This window comes from Cynocephalus volans, chromosome 15 (assembly GCF_027409185.1).
Source record: "Cynocephalus volans isolate mCynVol1 chromosome 15, mCynVol1.pri, whole genome shotgun sequence".
Lineage (NCBI taxonomy): Eukaryota > Metazoa > Chordata > Mammalia > Dermoptera > Cynocephalidae > Cynocephalus > Cynocephalus volans.
The window spans coordinates 91015906-91038685 of record NC_084474.1 but is presented as its reverse complement, the minus strand read 5'-3'; positions in this window follow the sequence as shown (position 1 = coordinate 91038685).

The following is a 22780-nucleotide window of genomic DNA, read 5'->3' as shown; positions in this document are numbered from 1 at the left end:
ACCTTACCCGTCATAGGTTGACCCTATCGCCACCGGGCACCATGTCTTAGGTTGGTTCAAGTCTGGGGGAAGTTGCCCGTCTCTGGACACACTGGAGCCTGTTGTTACACATAGACCTGTTTGAGCAAGGGCGAACTCCTCTGAACAAGCTTCAGGGAGGCCAGCCAACAGGAAGGGGGAAGGGGAGTCAGAGCAGGCTAATCCTTAAGCATGGACAGCCAAACGTCAGGGTTGGCCCCCTGTTCCAGGGCTAGAAATGCCTGGGCGATGACTACCCTGTCTCTCTGGGTCTGGGCTTTTAATCTGCAGACCAACCATAGTAGGAGCACAGTTCCCCCACATAAGAACATGCCAACCCCAATCACTCCTGCCCACTCCTTGAAGTGGGACACGGCCGTTTTAATCCATGAGGACAGTCCGGCTGCGAAGGAGACATCCACTCTTGTTGAATTCACGGACACAATGGCCATGCGCAGCTGGTTTATCAGGTTGTCAAATTCTCTCGTCCAACCTGTTGAAAGATGCTGGGATAATTGTTTAGACAAATTTGCAGCTTTGGTATACTTTTTATATTGGATACTGGTGACACATAACCCTGAATATTTCCATTGACACCCCAATTGAGCAATTTGCCATAAAACGTCTATTTGTTCCTGCACAAGATCCACCCGCTGGTTAACCACCATTAATCCTCCCTTCAGCTGAGCGTTTAGCGCAGTCTGTGTTTCTAGGGCCTGTGTTATCGCGGAGGACAAATTATTCAACGTGGTGGCAGTCTGTACCGTGGTAGTCAAGGAGACGGCAGCAGCTGTGGCTGCACCCCCCGCCAGGTTTAGGTCTCTCATTTAGGGAAACCATCAGGTACGCGGAATCCATGCCCGAGGAGCCCATCTTTTCTTGCCCAGGCTCTGAAGGTCCGGCGACCTCTGGAAGGAGCAATAACTGAGCTATCCTGTCTCCTTTGGTGATAGAAAAGACTCCTCCTGGGCATGAGCACAGGACTTGGATCTCGGGGCTATGTTGACAGTCAACTACCCCAGGGTAGACAATAAGACCGTTTAAAGTTAACGATCCTCTGCCAATTATAAGGCCCACGGTTCCAGGCAGTAGGGGTAACTCTCCCTCCGCCCTCAACCTCAAAAACTGGGAAGGCAGCTTGAACCTTTTTCCTCACTTTATCAGAGAGGAATGAGAAGGGATTAGAAGACTGCACGTAAGGAGGAGGCGCCGAAGGCGCAGGCCGTGCGGGGGCCACTGGGGGCGGCCGGCATTTCCACTCCCCGAGTGGTCTCCGCCGCCTGTCGGGATGATATCTCTCCTCCTCATACCTGGCAGCTTCCTCCTCCAAATCGGATTCCTCACTAGGGCTGAGGGGATCGGAGTCGGACTCATCCAGATTTAAATCTTCTAATTCTTGTTTTAAGGCCCCCAGCTCTTGCATAGGGTAGAGGCCTCCTTCTTTCCCTTCCAACTTTTGTCTGGGTTTTGAAATCCCTCCTTTACCGGCAGATGTGCCGGGAGTGTCACTTTGTTGTTTTAGAATCTCTCCCTCGTCCGTAGACTTACCGGGAGGGCCCTTTTTCTTATGGGAGACGTCTCTCCTCCTGCGGGTACCCATCCTCTCACTCCGTTCAGTTTCTGACATGCTGTCTTGGACCTCCTCTAATGTATTTTGCCCTACTATCACTACCGGTTTACAGCCCTCATCTTCTAAGCAATTTTTAATAAACTTCCAAATGGTCTTGGTGCCCTGACAGAGGTCTCCCTCCGCGTACTTGCGGTCAAGGTCTCTGCCTAGTTTGTTCCAAGAGCTCAAAGTCAAGGAGCCGGAACAAGCAAACCACGGTGCTACACGATCTACCTCTTTTACAAAATTTTTGAGCACACGGCCCCCTACCTTTATATCACGTTGTCTCAGCACGGCCTCTAACGCGGTAACCATGGACTGAGTGGAACCCATAACGCGCCCCACTCCGTGGGAGGCGCTGTGAGACGCGCCGTTCCCTTACGTACTAGAGGCTCACACAGGTCTCTGGTGCAGCTGCTTATCTACGTCAGTCTGACCACACCAACGGGCGATTTCAAAACCTTTTAAACCAACCGGATTAACCCCAGACCAAGAACAGGCATACCTCTCCGAACTTACCCTCCTGCAGTTCTGAATCCTCCCTGTCTCCAGGGGGTCTCCGAAGGTGCTGACGATGACACAAGTTCCCGGGTTTCGGCACCAAATGTCCCGCGCTACCGTCTCGCCAGCAAGAACGACGCGGCACACAAAGGATCCTTCTGCAGATCAGCTTTAATGCATCTTGAGAGGGAGAGCATAAGCTTGCCAAAAATGGAGACCCCGAGCGAGGGAACCCGCGCCCTTTATATAGAGACTGGTCCTCGCCTAGGACGTGCTCCTACCTTATTGGTGGCTGCCTAATCGGCCCAGGCGTGTTACCGAGCAGCCCTGCCCTCCACCGGAAATCAGCGCCATCTTGTAATGGCGATTTCGGGCAGCTCCTCACACCAATTTAGATAATAAAGTATAAAGTCGCTCTAATAATAGCAACTGTTTATAGAAGCTTGTTCTGTGTGGGTCATGGTGTTAAGCTCATTTTTATACATTATTTTATTCATTCCCTTAGCAGGGACCAAATCATTTAGGACCTAATAGACTATGGTAAGGGCTACGGACTCTAATATGACCCAAGTGGGGAACATTGAAAGGTTTTGAGTAGAGATGTGACATATAACCTATTTAGCCCCTTTTCTTTAGAAAGTGCCACCTTGGCTGGAACTTCATACTTCTGCTGCGTTATTAAAATAATTGGACAAGGTAGGAGGAGTCTTACATAAAAGCCCCACAAATCCAGAACCCAAAACCCAGTTTTGTCCTTAGCTTGCTGCATAACCTGGAATTTGCCTTTTCAGGCACCTATCAGTTTCTTTGTCCATTGTGGTAGTTGGAGAGAATTTCTGAAAGGGGCCTTACAGATGTCAAAAAAAAAAAAAAAAAAAAAGAAAGAAAGAAAAAAAAATTCCAGCTCTAATTTTTAAAGCGCCTAAGGGCAAATCTTTTCTTTGCTTCTCTGATCTCTGCTCTGGACTAGCTATCACTATCTCTGTCTCTGCTGTCCTGTTTGTAAACTAATGTTTTAATGAGGCTTAATTCAAAACACAGTCATCATATTGGATTTGCAAACATTAACAGAAAGCTGCCCTTGCTATAAGTTTGTAAAATTGCTATGAAGAAACTGGAAAAGAGGTTCCGAAAGTAAATTAGCATTTTAGAGAAGTACAGATGTTCCTCGATTTATGATGGGGTTACATATAGTAAGTCGAAAATGCATGTAGTACACCTAACCTAGCGAACACCATGGCTTAGCCTAGCCTACCTCAAGTGTGCTCAGAACACTTACATTAGCCTAACGTTGGAAAAAAATCATCTAACACAAAGTCTATTTTATAATAAAGTGTAGAATATCTCATGCAATATTGAATACTGGTCTGAAAGTGAAAACAGAGCGGTTGTATGGGTACTTGAAGTGCGATTTCTACTGAATGCAGGTCACTTTCACACCACCCTAAAGTTGAGAAATCATATGCCGAAGGATCGTAAGTTGGGGACCATGTTCAGGTGAAGTTAATCGGCTTCCACATTTCTTTTATCATCAATAAATTGCTGATTTCTTCCTTCTGGGCCAAGAAGGTGCAGGTAAGATAAAGTTCTTCACGTGGGGTTTGTGTTCTCTCAGACACCTCCTACAGTTTTCCCCAATAAAGGTGGCATCCATGCGGATGGCAGTAATAATGACAATGACGATAAAAGTCCATTCAAGAAAGATCTATTGCTGCCTGTAATATGCCATGTAAGTTTTCTAGGACATGGGGTCAAGGCGTGAATAAGACACGATCCTGTCCTTGGGTTGCTCGTAGATTATAGGAAAATAAATCACAGTGCAGTAAGGGAATGCAAGCCCAGAGGTGCAGCAGTGCCAGGTTAATTATCTGCCTGAGGAATGGAAAGTCTCTTCTGACCTCTAAAACCAAGTGCAATGCCCCATTACACTCTTTTAAAGCTCCCAGTACTTTTCGTTCAGAGCATTTACCACAGTTGGAAATTGCATTTGAGAGCAACACATGTGAGCTCTGCACCCCATAATGTAAGCTCTAGAAGAACAGTGTGTGGTCTTTTATTCACCATTGAATCCACGGTGTCTTGGCCACTGCCTCCTACATAGTATGCCATTGGGGAGAGTTTGCTGAGTGAAACAGACAAGTAAAAGATCTGAGACAACTTCTCAGAGAATTAGGTATTTTAATTAGGTTTTGAAGGATGAATAAAAGCTTGTGGCCAAATTGGAGTAATGAAAGTAAGTCAAGAAATAATAACAATTTAAAAGGAAGGTGTGACCTTATTAGCCCTTTGTTGTAGAATTGGTGGGGATCTCCACTGAGACTCACAGACATCTGGACCTTTAAGGAGTTGGGTTTTGTGGTGGAAAGAACCTGGAATAAAAGTATGAAGGGTCAGTGGGTTCTAAGTCCTGTCCCTGCACTGTGTGGCCTTGAGTAAATTGCTTGACCTCTCTGAGCCACAGTTAACACACCTTCCAATTGAAGAGGTAACACTCTTTGTCCTCTTACGTTCAGATGAATTAACACAGGTAGTTTTCTTGGCAGCTACAGATGATCTTCAGCTGGCTAATGACTCCAATTTTATGATTCCTCCATTACACAAGAAATGATACAATGGCTTAGGTGCTGAAATAGATCTCCTCCTCAGCTCCCCTGGCTATAAATGGACAATGCACAGTTATGTTGCAGACAAGCCACAATTATCATCCAGCCTATGACTGGATCTACCATGCTGAATCTCCATAATCTTAGTAGTCAATGACAAGCTAAGACGGTTTGTAGTAGAACATTCAGCATTGCGGTCCACCAGCCATGGGTTTGAATCCCAAGTCCTCTAGTTCCCAATTGTGTGAGAAGGATCTATTACTGAGTCAGTTGGAGCCTTTGTTTCCTTATTTTAAAAATGCTATAATAATGCTTAATTACCAGGGTTCTTATTAATTTGTTTCATAATTTCTCTATGAACAAAATCAACAGTGTATCAATAGTGGTCCAGGGATGATTTGATTATTAAGTTAATGTAAAACATTTCTCCCAGAACTTGACTGTTACACTTCTCTCTGTGTAACAGAGATGCAAAAAGGATTATTCAAAGGACCATGAATGCATTGAGAAGCCCAGAGGGTCTGTATCCCAGAGAAAACTGGGTCCAGCCCTCATTCAAAGTTAGCTTCTGTATTTTATTGTAAAGACAAGTTTCACAAGAAAATTCAGTTGATTCAATCATTACAAAAGGACACAAAGACATGGGCAGTGTGACAAAAGTTATCTATGGCTAAGTATAGCTTAAGCAATGGAAACTAGTAACATCAGTAAAATTAACAATGTGACATTCCAAAGTACAATCAGTGAAAAGCTAAGTTGGTCAAAGTGGCTCATTATCTAAAGTATAACTTCTCCTTAAGCAAAAGGTACATTCTTATGATAAAATCTAAGTACAATTATCTCTCAAGTTTCTCACAACAGACATCTTGCCCCAGCAAACATTTTTTTTCATCTTTTTCTTCAGCAATTCTTAAAATCTCTTAACAGTATTGGTATGACAACCACCTGTTAGCTCTAAAATCATTAAAGTATACAATTCCATACCTAAGCAGTGATTAGAGTTGATTAGATGGGCTTTTGCCCTCTGGCTATCATCTGTCACCTCCTACTTGAGGGCTTTTGCACCTATATGTATTTACCTAAAAACCCTGTTCTAACAATCAATTGAGAATCAACATTATTTAGTTAGAATTGATTAAATGGGCTTTTGCCCTCTGTCTGTAGACTGTGGTCTCCTATCCAAGGGCTTTTGCCCTATATATGCATTTACCTAAAAGCCCTATTCTAAAATCAAATGAGAATCAAGATTTCTAACCCACCACATGACACACAGTTGACACCCAATAAATGGATATTTATTTTAATGATGTTGCTGTTGTTGCTATTGAAGTAGACAAGGTGTTAAAAAGAGGATTTCGAAAGAGGAAGAGGACTTTAAGGAGGTTGCATTTGGCATAGGCTTTGAGAAAATAGGTATTGGATAGGTTAGTGGATGACAATTCCAAGCAGATGGAACAATAGGGATTGAGATGAGATGCAGAAACACATAAGGTGTGTTTGGGATGAGTAGGGGATTTATTATGGCAAGAATGAAAGGTACATCAAGAAGGTGTAAGATAATATATATTGAAATATGGAAAATTATCAGAGAATAATAAACATCTATTTCAACACTCTACATTCTAGGGCTAAATTGGCATAACCTTATTATAGGATATGTGTAAGTCTACATTTAGTAGAGATACTGCTACATATTTTTCCAAACTGGGATGGTCGTACCTTAAAGTAATTGTATTGATAGGACTCATTCACTCACTCACTCATTACTAGCATTTATTGTGCTGGTAAGTTGTTGGAGCATAAATTTTCCAATTTAATTCTCACATTCACTTTGTGAAGGTAAATATAATTCCTGTCTCATAAATTCTTGTCCCATAGCCCAGAAAATTTAATGTGTATCTGTGAAATATAGTTTTTGTCTAAGGAGAAAGCAAGTCAAAAGGAGAAATCAAGTCAAAAGGCATATCTCAAAATATTAGTGCCATGGAAGAAATTTTATAAATTTTTATTGGAATATATGTTAGGGAAATGCATATATATGCATATAATCTTGATAATTTTTTTGAAACTCAAAGATTTAGTTTAGCTGGCACCCAGATAAAAAAAAAATAAGGAACATCACCCAGACACCAGAAACCCTTTTGTGCCCCTTTCTGGTCACTACTCCCCTCACCACCAAAGGTAGTTACTATCCTTGACTTCTAATGCCAAAGGTTATTCTGACTGTCTTTGAACAGATTTATACAAATGGGATCAGATAGTATGTATTCTTTTGTGTCTGGCTTCTTTTGCTCAAACATTATTATGTGAGTCATCTATGTTGTTATATATAGTAGTATTTCATTCTCTTTGCCATAGAGTGTTCCAAGGTATGAATATACTGCAATTTATTTACCTGTTCTAATGAGATTTGTGTAATTTCCAGTATTAGAGTGTTACAAAACATGATAACATTCTTATACAAGCCTTTTAAGAATGTATATGTGTGTGCATATCTGTTGAATGTATTACTCAGAATGGCACAGCTGTGTAACAGGGTATGTGTATGTTTGGTTTGCTAAATAGTTTTCCAAAGTGGCCACACCAGTTCACACTTACTCCAGCAGCACGTGAAAGTTTCAGTTATTTCACATCCATGCCCACACTTGGTACTGCCTGTCGTTTTCATTTTAGCCATTTCTGGTCAGTCCAAAGTGTTATTATATTATGATCTTAATTTGCATATAATAAATACAAATGAAGTTGGACATTTTTTCATATGATTGTTGGTCTTTTGGTTTGGTTTTCTGATGTAAAATTTGAGGCTTAGGGTTTTTTTCCTGCCATGCTTACCGTATCATACTAATATTCTCTAATTCCTGTGAACTTTTTGATGGCATAAACTGAGCCTCAGTACCTTGTGTGGCATCAGAACCTAGGACAGTGTCTGACAAGCAGTTGGTTATGAAAGCCCTTATGAAAGCTGAGGGTCCACACTGAGTAGAGTTGAAACCAGGATGGAAAGCCTGTCTGTGCTGGGTCTAGTTGTCCTCTCTGAAGCGGGTGGATGAGGCTTAGATCACTCTTTCTTTCCCATTGTGCCAGAATCATTCTAAACAGAATGCTCAAGTAAGCCAATGAGTAGGGAGCTATTATGAACAATGGACTTTCTAATATGGTCACTACAGGGAACACATCTCCAAGGGCTAGAACTGCATTCTCTCTGAAAGGTTTTATGAGTACATAAGGAGGCTCTGTCTCCACTCCCTCCCCAACCACATCTTATTGGTGAAGAACCTGGCTCAGAGTGATATTTATCTTCTCATCAACTGCACTTGATGTTTCTAAGTAAGTGCTTGTGGCTGAAATATAATATCTAAAGAAGTATGTGTTTTAGGATCCAGTCCTGCCTCTCATTTACTCAATTTGAGCTCTGGTTGGATTGCTTGTGAAAAGACTGAGTCTTTTTCAATTGTTATATTGGTAATCTCACCCATCTCAAAGATCACTGTAAGAATCAAATACATACATATGTGTAAAACACGCACAAGAGTTGTTGACAACTAGTGAACACTCACTCAATGCCAGCTCTTATTAATAGTAATACTTGGAGTGTGTAATTTTGAAATAAAGTGGAAGACAATGATGACCATGTGGCTGGCTCAACATGGCTTTGGGATGCGTTTGTGGCACACATGTGTTGAAGTGATAGATTGATGGAGTGGACAAAGGTTAAAGGAAAATTTCAAAGCTTAAATGGTGGCAGTGCATTGTAAGTGTGCTTTGAAAAGCCACTTGAGAAATAATATTTATAAAATTAAATGTGATGCATGGTTCAAAAAATGGCATGGGTTTCAATTTTAGAAGGCAAAGACAAAATTGAATCCTGAAAGTTTTTGCCCCTTCTTTTTAATATTATTTTGCCATCAGTTTATTTATTGAAACAATGACTAAATACCCAATAAGTAGAGGCACTAAAGTCTAGTAAAAGGAGAGGAGTTTTGAAATCAGTCTTACCTAATGTTGAATCCCAGCACTATTGCTTTCTAACTGTGGATCCTTGAATGAACCATTTAATCAAACAGAGCCATAATTTTTAAATGTAAAAACAGGAAGAACACTGGGAAATTTTAAGTATTGACTTAGATAACACATAGATATTGCTTAATCTGATGCTTAACAATGATAAAGATACTACTTTATCAAGGGTAGACTTTAAAACAAAAATAGATACCCATTTCATATAGATCATTGTGCTAGAGTTTAAAAGGTTATTGAAGATATGGGCCAGCCCCGTGGCTCACTTGGGACAGTGCGGCGCTGGTAACACCAAGGCTGTGGGTTCGGATCCTATATAGGGATGGCCGGTGCGCTCACTGGCTGAGCGCGGTGTGGACCACACCATGCCGAGGGTTGTGATCCCCTTACTGGTCAAAAAAAAAAAAAAGTGATTGAGGATAAACACATTTACATATCTTTCTCTCTAAATAGAGAGTGCAGTCTTTGAGAATAGAAATCTTGTGTTCTTTTTTTCCAGTTCAGTGTTTAGAAAGTCTGACATACATTGATCTTTAATAACTGATCTTTGACTGAGTGAATGAACAAGACATAGATCTGACTCTCCTGGACCTTATGTAATGCAGAGAAAGAGAAAAGGTAGACAAAGTGATGATAACATAAGGTAAAAAGTGAGATTTTAAAATATAATTATGCATATTATTGCATTTTATTCTAGCTGCATTAGAGGGGTTGGAATGAAACAAGTGCAAGACATTCTTCTAAGCATGTTACTGGTATCACGTGTTAGGTAAGCCACTCACCTTTAGGTGGTGACTACACTAATATCACATTTTGTAAATTAAAGGTTTAGGGAGGCTAGTGAATTTGCCCAGGATCACATAACTAGCACATGGCAGGTCTGTTTGGCTTAAGCTCCTCTGCTCTAACGTCACTGTTGCTTTGCTACACTATTGTCTTAGTCGTGTACTCCAGAAGACAGAGGAAGGAGACTCGTCTTGGGAGACCAAGGAAAAGTGCCATCTAACTGCATCTTACAAGCTGAGTTGAATTTTGATAAATGGGAGGAATGAAGGGAGAGAGCCTTTCAGACTGGGCAAAAGGTAGAAGGCCACAGATGGCTAGACCAGGGGAAGGAAGAGGAGGTTGCCTGCAAGGCTCGGGTGGAAGTTGAGGCTAGGAAAGTGCACTGAAGCTAAGTCAGAGAGGGCCTTGAATGCTGTGCCAAAGAAGTTGGACTTTAGTTTCTAGACAACAGGAAGCCAATGGACGTAGTTGATAAAGGATTAACTATGTGAAGCCATATTTCAGGAGATGAGCCTATGAGGACGTGAAGCATTAGAGCAAGTTGAGTTCCTATGTCACTGTCATTCATTCTTGGACATTGGAGAGTAACAGGATTCCCCTGAGGGCCATATCCTCTTGATTAGCTCTTCACACTAATTACCACTTGTCCCTCACTGTTTAGCTTCTTTAATCATTGATGAGCTCCTGTGAAGTCATCTTCAGCTTGGTCCTTGGGAAGCGTCATGGGAAATGGAAGGAGCTGTGCATGAATTGAAGAGAGCTGGGTTCCCTGCCCATCTCTACGTCTACCTTACTCTGTCTGGGCATGTCTCTTCCCCTCCCTGGGTCTCAGTTTTCAAACTCTAAATTGAAACAGCTGGCCTGGAAAGTCTGCTACTGGGCGAAGATTCTATGATTCAATCTTTTGCCATTGTCACCACTGATGGCTAAATTTGGAGCTGTGAGAGCATTGTGGGAAGGTCGGGGTTAGTTTGACATCTTGGGAAGGGAGCTGCTACTTACTGTAACCCCTGCTCTGGCCAGATCATGTGCCAGGCATTTTATCCATGGTGACATAGCTCACCAACTCAGGTTTTACAAATGTAGATGTTTTTGCGTAGTTGAACCTCACTTCTATTTTAACCCCCAAGCCATAGATGACAGCAACTATAACATCCAGAGTCAGAGTCTTTCCTCACTTTCCTGTGAGTTTGAAGCCAGATTCTTGGGCTTACAGCGAGCCACAGCATTGGAAGTGCAGATCCAGGGTAGGAGATTAGGTTTTTAGACCCTGGTCACTATCTGCCATCACCAGCACCTTCTGAGTTTTATATCTTCACATGGGATCCCCAGTCATTAATGTCTCACCCCTTATCCCAGGGTTTCCACTTCTGGATCCCTGGAACCTTCAATGTCCTCTGATAGGAAGCTAGTTGGTACTTGGGAAACTCAGGGACCTGCTGTGTTCCCAAACTTGACTCAGGGATGAGTATACAGGTAAATTAGGCACAGAGATTCCTCAAAGTCATCTCATTCTTTCTTTAAAGGACACTCAGCCAGGTTTGAGGGTGAGGAAAGAGTGTGGGGCCTCTCAGCAAGAAACACATCTGTGCCCTAGTCATCTTTACTTTCCCTTCAGTGATTTCTCAAATTTCCCTAGTCCAGCCAAACTTTACCTAGTAGTTTCTAGGCTGGGGAAGGAAAGAGGATTGCTCATTTAATAATCTCAAAGCTATTATTCATTCTCAAATTCCTAGACTTTTGAAACTCCAAAATCTTTGCTATTAAATTACAATCTTTTCCATTAAATTTATTTTATGTCTGCAATTAAAATGCACCATTTGCCTGGAGGTGTGGGGAGTGCAGAATGCCCAGTTGCCCCAATGAAGGTAGTATAAGAACAACAGTCTGTACTAGAAGAGGACATTTATTCATATTTTGGACGTTCTCCTTCATGTTATTTCCATGTGAGGCCATGGAGGCCCATCATGATTTCAGTTTTACATGTGAGGAAACTGAGGCTCAGTGGGTGAGGTGACTTGTCACTGGTCACTTATCCTAAGAAAGGACATATCAAAAATCCTCTTTATTCGTTAGTTAGGTTGAAACCGAATGAATTGTGTCAGGTGATAATGAGCTTCCTGTATGTGGGCTATGTGTATGTGTGTGCGCACGCATGTGTGTGTACATTTCTGTGTGTGTGTACAAGGAGATTTAAGCTGATTGAGTTAGTAACTTATGACAGAAGTTCCTTAGTCTGCTAAGGTCATTGATCTGTATATGTTGTTAAGGTTATGGAACTTTGGATACTTCACGTTCTTGCTCATTAAAATGAAATCAACTTAGAGGTAGGGTGTGGAGTAATGAAGGTGGGTGGGCTAGTATTTTTAAGTATTTTTAATGATATACCTTAAGGGTCATTCTATCCCGTAATCTAGGGAACCTTCCCTAAAATCTCCCCTTGTTCTAAATGTCCCTTCTCAGAAATCTCAGAAGCACCTGAAACACATGGCAAGGTAAGAGGGGCGGTGAGAAGTGCTTGTCATCTCCCCCCAGGTTTGCTCTGTGTGTTTTACCTTGTCATCTCAAAAGCTTGCAAATGCTGGAGGATGACCAGATCCTTGGCCTTGCTGAGCTGCACCAATGACATAAAACTGGGGCTGGGTATGGAACCGGTTGGAAGAGTGTGTGTTTTTATGTCAATCACTCCCTCTTCCAACAAATGTGAGTAGCTTTCAGATTTATGTCAAAATTGTCAGCACTATGTTCAAGAGAAAATTAGTTTTTGCCATTCTTCTTGCTTTTTTGGATTCATTCATTCAGCCCATGATAAGTCTTTAAAGACTGAAGGTGCTAGATAAATATACTATGGTCCCTGACCCAGCGGAATCTATAGTGTTTTCTAAGAAAAATGAGTAATATAAGGCAATCATATGTTTGAGGTTCTTCTGAGATCTCTGAGAATGGGCATTTAGACCAAGGGGGGATTCTAGGGAAGGTACCCTAGATTACAGGATAGGATGACCCTTAAGGTGTATCATTTAAAAATACTTAAGGATTAACCAGAAGGTGGGAGGCTATTCAAGGCATAGGGAACCAGTGAGCAAACACTTAGAAGTACAAAGCAGATGGTGAGATGGGGGAAGTCTAAGCTGGAAAGTATCAGTAAGGCATGAAGGGCAAGGGGGCAGTGGTGGAAGAAGTTATAGATAAAGGAGAAAGGAAAGAAACTCTTCATCAATGTCATTCGAAAGCTGTTCATGGAACAACTGCTTTGTGTCTTCTATTTTGTTCTGTGCTCTGGTGAAAGTGAGAGGCTGTAAAAACAAAATGAAAATATATGGAATTATAAAACTTTCAAACTAAAAGGAACACTATAGAAGTCACCCAGCAACAGAGAAAGAGGGCTTGATAGTTTCTATTGACTGAGCATCTCTACTGTGTTAGACACTGTCCATCCTAGCCTAGATTGCCCAGAAAGCAGAGCCTGAGACAAAGGCTTATACACACATGATACTGTGGGGTGTGATCCCAAGGAGCAGGAGAGAGGGTCAGGAAGCAAAGCATGGAAGAAGAGAGAGCTAATGCAGTTGTCCCCCAGGTGGCCATCTCCACGGTTACTGGTTGCACACTCCCACAGTTACCATAGAGCAGCTCCTGAGAAGCAGTATGAAGGGCATCTCAGGATGTCAGTTTTAGGTGGCAGGATATGGGAAATCATTTATCCAATGTTCCTGTCTCCCATTTAACTACTAACCAGGCCCAACCCAGCATAGCTTCCGAGATCAGATGAGATTAGGCATATTCAGGGTGGTATGGCCGTAAACATTGTTCCCATCTCCCCTCCGTCAAACATATGCTCCTTAGCAAGTTAACTTCCCTGCAAGATGGATATGCATGTGTGCAAGGCAGGTGGGAGGAGAGAGGCACAATGTAAGATGCAGGCAAGGTGACTGAAGCCCAAGTAGAACTGGTCAACTCCAAGGTGACTGGAATTGGAACCAGATGAGGCCAAGAGGATCTGAAATAGAGCACAGGAACCAACTGACATGCACACTGGATTAGTTATCTCTGCTGCATAACAAATTACCCCCAAGTAGCAGCTTAATGCCACAAACAGTTATTAACTCATGGGGTCTGTGGTCAGGAATTGGGATGTGCTTCGCTGGTGATCTGGACCAAGTCCCTCAGCAGGCTGCACTGAAGTTTGCCTGGAGCTGCAGTCCTCTTCAAAAGGACCCACTTCCAAGTCTACTTAGATGTTGTTGGTGGGATTCAGTCACCACAGGCTATTGGCTGAAGCTTCCCGCACTGCCTGGGCCACATGGCCTTCTCCATAGGGCAGCTCACATCATGGCATATGGCTTTTACCAGAGAGACAGCGAGAGACAGAAAGCAAGGCAGAAGCCAGAATCCTTGTAACAAGGGAGGACTCCACCTCCTTGGATGGAGGTGAGTTAACGCAAGGGAAACACTGGACTCAAGTCTGTTCTGTGGTGAGTGCTCTGTGCCTGCTGCTTGTCATTATTATTCGAGGGTACAGATATCAGGAGTTGGGATCGTTGAGGCCATCTCAGACAGCCTGCCACACAAACTGTATTGCATTTAACCATCACGAACGTCCCAGGAGCATGATTGTCTAATGCCACTACGAAAATCAACTCAGTATCTTTTCCACACCTCCTCCTCCTGGAGCTCTTCCTGATAATATCTGAGATCGACTCAGAGAAATATATGCTTTCTCTAAGTTGGCTGTGCATGCAGTAGCAGCTCCATTTACCACCCAGCATATTCGGGCCTGTGTTCTGTCTGTTCTGCAGAATCTTCTCACTTCCACCCCCAGTATGAAACACTGACAGTGTCTTATTCAACTGGGAAGGCCAGTCTTGCACCACACAGTGTAGAGCATGGGCTCAAAAGCTGAACATGTGGGTTTAAGTCCCAGCCCTATGACCTTGAGCAACTGAAATGAACAGAAATAAATAGCAGTTCTGGAGTCAGACTGCCATCGTGAGTTCGAGCACCGTCCTTTCCTACTGTTGGGCCCAGGGCAGACAAGATTCCTTATCCTTATCTTCAGTATGGAGCACCTACCTCTTTGGGCAGATGTAAGATAATGTAGGGGAAACGCTGAACTGAAAGTCTGTCCCATGGCGAGTGCCCTGTGCCCGTTGCTTGTCACTATTACTTGAGGGTGGAGCTGTGATAGAGTTGTCACAGAGCTGGGCTGTGGAAAACAGAAGCCGTTCTGCCCTTTCATAGCTGGGTCAGAAATGCCAAGTGCTGAGTACAGAATTGGATACGGGAGTTCTACCCTGTTAACTACTTGAAGGTACATCCTGATTTTCCAAGAAAAATGAGAACTTGTTTGTCAGTAAGTACTTTGACTTTATAGGACCTAGTATAACAATGAAGTAACCTCTGTATCTCATACTCATGGGAAGGAAGGCTGGAGCCCTGTCAGGGTGCAGTGTTCCAGGTACTTCTGAGTCTGCAGGTTCCTGAAGCCCCAGTGGATTAGCATTTGTTTCTTAGCTGCTTTTCTCTTTGTTTTCTCTGTACAAGAGCCCTGTTGCCTGGAGAGATTCTATACCAGTTATTATTTCCCCCCCTTTCTCTTTCTCATTCAATCTCTCTCTCTCATACATATACACAACCACACACACACGCCAGGGACACATAGTAGGCAATTGGTAACTCTGTAATCTGACTGACTGGCACATAAGCAGTGCAAATATCTATGGTACCCTGGTAAACCATGCCTCAGCTCCCAGAATACTGAGACTTTCTGTGAAGATCAACTTAAGCCAGATCGTTCCCAGAAATGGTGGGGTGAGTTTGCTGTCATAGCTTTGCCCTAAAATGTATTATCCAGGAGTGGTATTTCTTGCCCGTCAGTCACATTCATCACCCGGCTCCTTAAGAAAGGAAATGCAATTAGTCGTTATCTCTGTAGGAAAATACTGCACTAAGCAGAAACACTCTTGTCTTGTGCTTTCCCAGGTCCCATTGGTGTCAGCTGAGGTTAAAAGGCCATTTTTCTTTCTTTTTGTTGAAGGCTGGGAAAATAGATGTGAAAATAGCCCTGGGACCAACATTTGGCTCAGAGCCTGGGTTGGTAGACAGATGGGTTCCTTTCAAGCCTGTGGTTGTCACTTAGGAAGAAAGGCACCATGAGTGCCACGTGCCTCCTGTGTGCTTGTCGTGGTTTGCATAGCTATGCCTCTTCTATCTTCAGCTATAGGGCAGGAATTGCAGAGTAGCAACCAAGGCCCAGAAAGTTTCAATGATTTGCTCAAGGTTACAGATCTGGTAGCTCAGCATCTCTCAAAGAGTATGGCACAGACTTTCAGTCCAGATGATAACTCACAAAGTACGAATTCCATAATCAGAGAAGGTAAGGAGACATTCTATGCTAGATCTGCTTGGAGTGTCATAGAGAGAATCATAGTATCGAAGGCTCTGAGAAGTTCTGTGATCTAGACATCTACTTAAACAAACATGTCCTAAACTTGGTTGAGCATGGAAGCCTCTTTTGATGATGCAAAACCAACTAATATTTTATATGAAAACATGTCTAGGTTCATAATTTTGTGAATAAAGCCTTACCTAGAGGATTGCTAAGGGCTGTTCATCCAAATTGTCTGCCAGTGTTTTCAACCCTGATTTTAGTACAGTATTTCTCGTACACTCTAGTTTTTGGTAACATGGACCTATGAACAAGGCATATTATAGTATGAGATTTGGAGTTGAAAATTAGGGAATGGGCCATTTCCCATAAGTGTAGAGTGAAACTGTGGGTAGCCCAAGGAGAAAAAGGTCATGACAACCTTGGAAGGTAGGAAGTTCCTGTCTTCGACGGGTTTACACAAAGGCTGAGCTACAATGTGCTAAGGAAATAGAGGGGATTCCTCAGCTTGCATCAGGCAGCTCCTTCCACACTTGGGATTCTACTAAAGTAGGAGTCTGACCTACTTTTCCCTGACTCATCTCTCCCAATCCTCCTCCTCTCATTCTTCCTCTCCTCTCACTTCCTTCCAGTGGTGGTGGGTGGAGGGCAAGACTGGGATGAACTGGGAGAGACACTGGGACATTAGCTTTATGGGAATGACCAGGCTTCAAGTGTCCCACCCAGTCTCTGATCCCTAAGTTGATCTCGGCACAAAATCCTACTCTACAGACATTCCAGAATGGATATTTGCCAGCATACCAGCGCTGGGTAAGTGGAAGAGTTGTTTCCCTTATATCTGCTGACCTTGGACACTCAAGTGCCCCAGCTCCATCTGAACCAGGGTATCCGAGCAGTGGCTCTGGCTCCAGGATTAGTCAGGTTGCCCTAAGATCTCAGGAAGAATACCAGTCAAGCTTTGGCCCCAGAGCCCAGGCTCCAAAGAGATCCAACACAGCAAATTCTTTCACCCAAGTGCCCATTCATGCATCTGATATTTACTTATTAATTTATTTTATTAATTTATTTTTTTCTTAATTGATAAGTAATAATTTTATATATTTATGGAATACATTGTGATATTTGTGTATATGCGCACAATGTGCAATGATCAAATCAGAGTAAACAGCACCTGATATTTATTGAATCTTTACACAGTGCCAAATACTCTGCATGAGCTCTGGGGAATAGATAAGAATAAAACCTTGTGAGTGAGAGCTTATCTATACATTGGATAGAAAAAGGTGTTTACTAATCCAAGACTAACTTTAGGGAGAAAGTAAAATGTGGTTTGCCAGGTAATTTTAGAGGATGAAAATACATATATATTTCTATATATTCATAGTTCCTCTTTATAACCTTGCCATGAGTATACTGTTACCTACAAGGCCAGGTAAGCCCAAGGATTTCTTCTGTAATGATGGCTTTTTGTTGTATGTTGTATATATGCCCTCTGAGGTTGGGGTTGGATGAGTCTGACCTGAATATTTTGGCTGTGAATTTTGATGTGAACGTAAGCATTCACTAGGAAGCCTGCATCAGTCATTTTCAAAGCACTATCAGCCTGGGGAGTTATTAGGTAATGACTATAGTTCATTCTTTCATTCATTAAGAATTAGCTGGAGACCCAGTGTTCCCAACATTGCTGTAGGCACTGGTGATACAGAAATAAAATCATTTTGTTCAGTTTTTTAAACATTAGGCTTTTATCCCAAAGGAACTCTTGCAGAGACCACCCCGAAGCCCCACAGCATCTCTGACATCCATGGAAGGGGTCTGCTCTGTTGACAGTGGGAGTACTGGAAACCCAAGCCCCACCTATTTGGCTTGTCTGTGTTTCCTTAGTGACTCCTAAAGAATGACTCTCCACTGCCTTGGGGTAAAGGGACACTCTCTGAGAACTCTCATTTTGAGAGGAAATAATTGGATGGAAGTTAGAGCTCAGCTTCTATTCTAGGTGGGCTAGATCTGAACCTTGCTCTGCCGCTTATCCAAGATAAACTGAGTCTCAATTGCCTTGATTTTAAGAGGGAATGGAAAACAAGGAGGACCTTATAGGGTCACTGTAGGTAGGATGATTGTATAATGTATTGTTCAAACCTGGGCACTTCCTAGATGAGTGGGGGTGCTCGTAATTTAGTTGGGGCACTAGATGTTAACTGAGATAGTCCCAGGAAAATAAGGACGCATGGATTAATTAAAATGATGCTATATAACAAGAGCCCCAAATTGGTGTATTTAAAAATATATGTTATTATTATTACTCCTGTTATTCTTTTGTTAATAGGGAGGCAGAGGCTAAATACACATAAGAGAGCTGTTGTGGTAGAATGAGCTCTGTTCTAGGATCCAAGAGGTCTGGATTCAAGTCCTGCTAATGAGATGAGTGCTCTTATCCTAGTCAATCTTTGGGCGAGAGTTTGCCAAATAATTTACCACATTATGTATTAGAGGAAATAGAGGCTAGGGGCCAGGCAGGTAGGGTTGAGGACTAAACATATGCAAGGCAGGGCATTTGCTGTCTTCTGTATGGCCTGGCCTCTGACGTCTCAGTGGCTGCTTCCAGCATCCTGTCATCACAGCTTTAAAAGTGTTATGTCAACCTGTTGTCTTAAAATTAATGAATGGCCCTCACTTTGGGGGAATGTGCTTCACCCATTCTCTGCCCCTACACCACTCCTCTCCCCACCACAGGAGCCTCTGCCTTATCTCAAAGGCGAACGTCACTGCACTCCTGGGGCTGGGGCTGCAGGCTGATGAACTGGCCTCTGCCTCTGGGGTCTCTGAATGTGGCTGGTTGCTATTAAAACACAGGGTTCACTCTTCTGTGTACTGTATACATCTGTCCCTAGTTACCTGAGGCCCACAGGTGTGGGGAAGGAAGGTAATAAGGTTTTGACATGTAAATTGAGCAGATTTAATGTGAAATCATCCATAGAAGATCTGCTATTTTTAGCAGTATCCTTTTGGCTGCAGACACACTTTTATACCCTTGAAAACCTAATCGGCATCTCCTCATTCCTTTGGGCCTTTACCTGTGAGGCCTCAAGGAGCCCCACTGGGTGCCAGACACCATGCAGGGGGTCCTGTGCACTGTATCGGGACTCGTGTGGGATTGGAGGGTGCTGGGGGGGCAGCATCCCCATTTTACAGAAGGCGTAAAGCAGCTTACCCAAGGTCACACTGTCCTCGAACAGAAGAGCCAGGTGGTTCTCATGGCCTCCCTTTGAGTCTGCATTGTCTGGGAGTTGAGGAAAGCTCTCACTGTCCTGGCCAAGGAGGTGTGGAGGCCCTAGAGGCTGGCGTGCACTTCCTCAGAATAAGGGAGGTTAAGTAAGAATAGATGCTGTGTCCAGAAAGGGGAGTGACCACTGTGGGTGGCCAGGTCATTCCTGGAGGGGTGGCAATCCTTGTTTCTAGGCACACCAGGGCTGTGACAGGTAAGAGGTGACAGCATCTCACCCTCTGAGACTGAAAGACCCAAGCAGGTGCAGTCTCCAGAGGAAAATGTTCCAGGGATGTGAGCTCTGACTTCAGGCTCCTGGAGCTCTGTCCGTGGGAGAACGAGGCTTAATCTGTGAACTACAAGCCCAGAAATACAACCCAACGAGTGGCAGGAAGCCTTGAAGTCAGAGCTGAGACAGAAGATGAAATAATAATAGCTCATTATTTTTAGAAGTGATAACAATTTATTTTTTACTGAGCTATTGGATCTGTGGGTAACATAATTCAAACATGAATGATATCAGAGATTGTGTTTTTTTTAACCGAGGTGAGATTCATATAACATAAATTTAACCATTTTAAAGTGTACAATTTATTGACATTTAGTGCATTCACAGTGTGGTGAAACCATCACCTCTATCTAGTTCTAAAACATTTTCATCACCTGGAAAGAAAACCCATTAAGCAGCCACTGCCCATTTCTCCCTCTCCATGGTCCTGGGACACCACGAATCTGCTGTGTCTATGGGTTCACCTATTCTGGACATTTCTTACAGATGGAATCATGCAATAGATGACCTTTTGCATCTGGCTTCTTTCACTGAGCATGGTGTTTTGAGGTTCCTCTATGTTGTAGGGTGGTTTTGCACTCTGGTCATGTGGATCCAGAGTTCTGTGAAACATTTAATCTATCACAGAGCCACAGATGCTTGTGGAACTGAACCTACTGAAGCTGCTCATTCGGCTCTTGGGCAGCTCAGGACTGAGGATGACTACCTGGTTCAGTGGTTAACCACATGGCTGTGCAACGTGAGGGTGCACATCCTGGCTTGGGGAGACCTGTTTAGGTGCATTTTTAGCTCGTTCCCTTGGATCCTCTAATCATGCAACTGAAAGAGCCACGTCCATCCTATGGATGAGAAATGCTTAGGGGCATGTGTGTCCTATGAAACCCAAGCAGGTGCTGCCTGAGGGTAGGTCCAAGGAGAAGGTAACCAGACACGCCTCCCGGTGTGCAAAGCTACAGGCTGCTCTTCCTTTGCTCCTCAGTCAGTGGCAGTGGCCATGCATCCCTGGAAGAGGTTTGTCCACGTGCGGTAAAGTGGACAGAGTGGTGGATTACAGGGAAGGTCTGCATTCTAACGGCCACTTCTCCACTTGCTGTTGGCCTGATTCCTTTTCTGCCATGGGTTTCCACTTTTCCACCTTTAATCATTGATGTTACGCACAAAGTTGCTGTGAGGTTTAAATAAATAAATGCATGCATCCATAGGCGAATTTTATTGGGCATTCACTAACAGTGGATAAGGGCTGTGTTGGATGCTGGGGAGAAAGGACACAGTAAACCTGCATTGTGCTCTTATCCCCTCTTCACGCCCCTCCCAACCCTGTGTGTCATGGGGGCTCAGTGGATCAGTGGAAACTGCTGCGCTCCCAGCGCCGCACTCTTCCGAGTGTGCCACGGGCTCGGCCCTGGATCAGTGGAAACTGGACATAATCAAGAATGTATTTATGCTACTTCTTGTGGTCTCTACAACAAAACTGTGAAGTGGTTGTTAATCTTCTGACTCCACACCTTTTCTGCTTTTCTTCTAAGTGTTTATGGAGCCTGCCATATGCTGGCCACTGTGCTTTGCTGAATAGACACATGGTCAAGGCTGTGGCCAGGGCTTACCTTCGGCAAGGAAGACAACTGTGAAAGGAACCCTCAGAGGTTCTGTGGCCCAAGACCACAGGACCCACATGGGGCAGTGCTGGCTGTCTGGCCCAAGTCTGACCCCAAAGCGCCTGCACTTTACAGGAAGCAGAGATGCCCTTTCCTGGCACAGATGAGTAAACTGACACCTGTAAACAGGAAAATGGATGACATAAATTCATACCAGGAAAGCCTGGTGATCAGGACGACAACCCTGATACCCTGAGTTCCTGTCTGTAGTGTATCAGTGAATAACTGCATCAGGTTGTTGGACACAGGCTGTAACCCAAAGACAGCACTAGGAATTTTACACATAATTTTAATCATCACAGACACATGAAGAAGGTAACTGTTATTCCCCTTTTGTAGATAATGAAAATAAGGGGCCATAGAGTTAAATAATCTTGCTTAAGTCATATCTTTATTAAGCAGCAGCAAAGTGGTTACGATCAAGGTCTTTTAGTCCAGAATTTTTGTGCTTTCTGACTCTAAAGCACAAAGATTGGAAAACCTCTTTTATCTTTGAATGCCCAGTGCCAAGCATATTATTTGGCCCATAATACATGCTCAATAAATATTTGCTGCATAAATGAGGCCTGTGTCCAAGGAGACCTACCTGGGACCTAGAAAGGTCACATGCATCCCCATACCTGCCCAGATCCAAACTCTGTAATCTAATAAGATGTAGCTTAGAGTGGTTAGGTGATAGTGCCAAGGCCACTGGGTGGTAAGTAGCAGAGCCTGGAAGAAGCAAACTCAGGTGTTGTGTCTGACCCTCAGTTTCTCTCCTTCCCCAGAGCTCCTTTGGCTCAGAGCAGAGAACATCTGCAATGCAAACTAGAAGACCTTTGCGCCAACCAAGCAGGTGCAGCAGTTCCCAGCTAGGATCCTTCTATTTTGGGGCTGGCAGTTCTGCTGGGAATTCCGCAGAGGACCCGGAGGCCATCAGCAGGTCTAGAGAGCACAGATAATGGCAGGGCTGCTCAGGCAAATTTATTTTATAAGTGGAGACATTTAAACATAATTAATGTAACTGCAGTCTTATTAGATAAATAGCACTTGGGATTCAGGGCATGTTTCCCTCGCGGGCACAGGCGCAGGAAGGAAGGAAAAGGCATTAACTCCCTGCACTGGCAGCCTCCCTTGGGGCCGGTGGGGGCCAGGTCAGGAAGGGTGGCATGGAGAGGGCAGATGAATGGAGGAGAGTGGAGGTCGGGAGAAGGGACACAAAGGACCTAACTATACCCGTTAAATGATTTGCCTCAAATGGCCATGTATGCGCCCCTCCCTTTTTTGACCTCAATCCATCAGGATATTTGCTGAAGTACCTGCTTCCTTGTATGGGCACAGCTGGGGCTAACTCAAGTGCTGTTGTTTCCATGAACAGCTCAACTGCATAGACCTGAGCTTGGATCTGTCTCCTCCAGTCAGTAGTGGTGGGTGCTGGACATGATGGCCAGTGTGAACCTGTGTCCTCATCAGTAAAGCAGGAACTTGGACCTTCATGGGGCTTCTGTGGGGTGGAGGGAGAGCCCGTGCAAAGGACTAGATGAAGTGAGTTCTCCAAGGCCACCGCTCATAAAACAAGACATCACAGATAGAATAACCAGCGTTTTGAAGCTAAAGGGCTCTTCAGGTTTGCACAAGAGAAGGCATTATCATGCATTGGCTACATCTGT